This window comes from Triticum dicoccoides, unplaced genomic scaffold, assembly GCF_002162155.2.
Source record: "Triticum dicoccoides isolate Atlit2015 ecotype Zavitan unplaced genomic scaffold, WEW_v2.0 scaffold89391, whole genome shotgun sequence".
NCBI classification, from domain to species: Eukaryota; Viridiplantae; Streptophyta; class Magnoliopsida; order Poales; family Poaceae; genus Triticum; species Triticum dicoccoides.
In genome coordinates this window covers 1-904 of record NW_021308305.1, presented here as the reverse complement: position 1 = coordinate 904, position 904 = coordinate 1, and the positions used below count along the sequence as shown (strand labels likewise).

The following is a 904-nucleotide window of genomic DNA, read 5'->3' as shown; positions in this document are numbered from 1 at the left end:
TACTCTCGCCCAAGCACGCTTAACTTCGGAGTTCTGATGGGATCCGGTGCTTTAGTGCTGGTATGATCGCATCCGACATGTTACCCCGGTCTTCGTCCCTTATCCTTGCCCCTCTCAGCTCCACTACAAAGACGATTGTACATTGCTTTGGCCGCTCCCTCTCAACTACGGAGACGAGTTTAACGCGGTTTCCACCCCTCCCTCTCAACCGCACCAGTGCACGCTTGCCGCGCCACAACGCCGACGCTGGACCCGTGAATCGTGAGCACCCAGCTATGACTTACCGCACTCGTGCAAAATAATAAAACACGGTAAATATATTACTTACACGTGCGTTTTGTTTTGCAAGCGGCGCGAAAAAAATTAAAAAGGGAATGCAACACGAGGACTTCCCAGGAGGTCACCCATCCTAGTACTACTCTCGCCCAAGCACGCTTAACTTCGGAGTTCTGATGGGATCCGGTGCTTAAATCCTGGTATGATCGCATCCGACATGTTACCCCGGTCTTCGTCCCTTATCCTTGCCCCTCCCAGCTCCACTACAAAGACGATTGTACATTGCTTTGGCCGCTCCCTCTCAACTACGGAGACGAGTTTAACGCGGTTTCCACCCCTCCCTCTCAACCGCACCAGTGCACGCTTGCCGCGCCACAACGCCGACGCTGGACCCGTGAATCGTGAGCACCCAGCTATGACTTACCGCACTCGTGCAAAATAATAAAACACGGTAAATATATTACTTACACGTGCGTTTTGTTTTGCAAGCGGCGCGAAAAAAATTAAAAAGGGAATGCAACACGAGGACTTCCCAGGAGGTCACCCATCCTAGTACTACTCTCGTCCAAGCACGCTTAACTTCGGAGTTCTGATGGGATCCGGTGCTTTAGTGCTGGTATGATCGCAT

At 51.8% G+C, this 904-nt stretch overlaps 2 non-coding genes across 2 annotated transcripts; both read right to left on the bottom strand.

Annotated features, from left to right (window-relative positions):
- Positions 1 to 371: 371 nt before the first annotated feature.
- Positions 372 to 490, bottom strand: LOC119348349. The gene has a single exon (XR_005168902.1). It is a non-coding gene; the product is annotated as a 5S ribosomal RNA (ribosomal RNA).
- A 297-nt stretch (positions 491 to 787) lies between these two features.
- LOC119348351 lies at positions 788 to 904 on the bottom strand (the record flags this gene model as incomplete). The annotated part of the gene is made up of 1 exon (XR_005168903.1): positions 788 to 904. It is a non-coding gene; the product is annotated as a 5S ribosomal RNA (ribosomal RNA).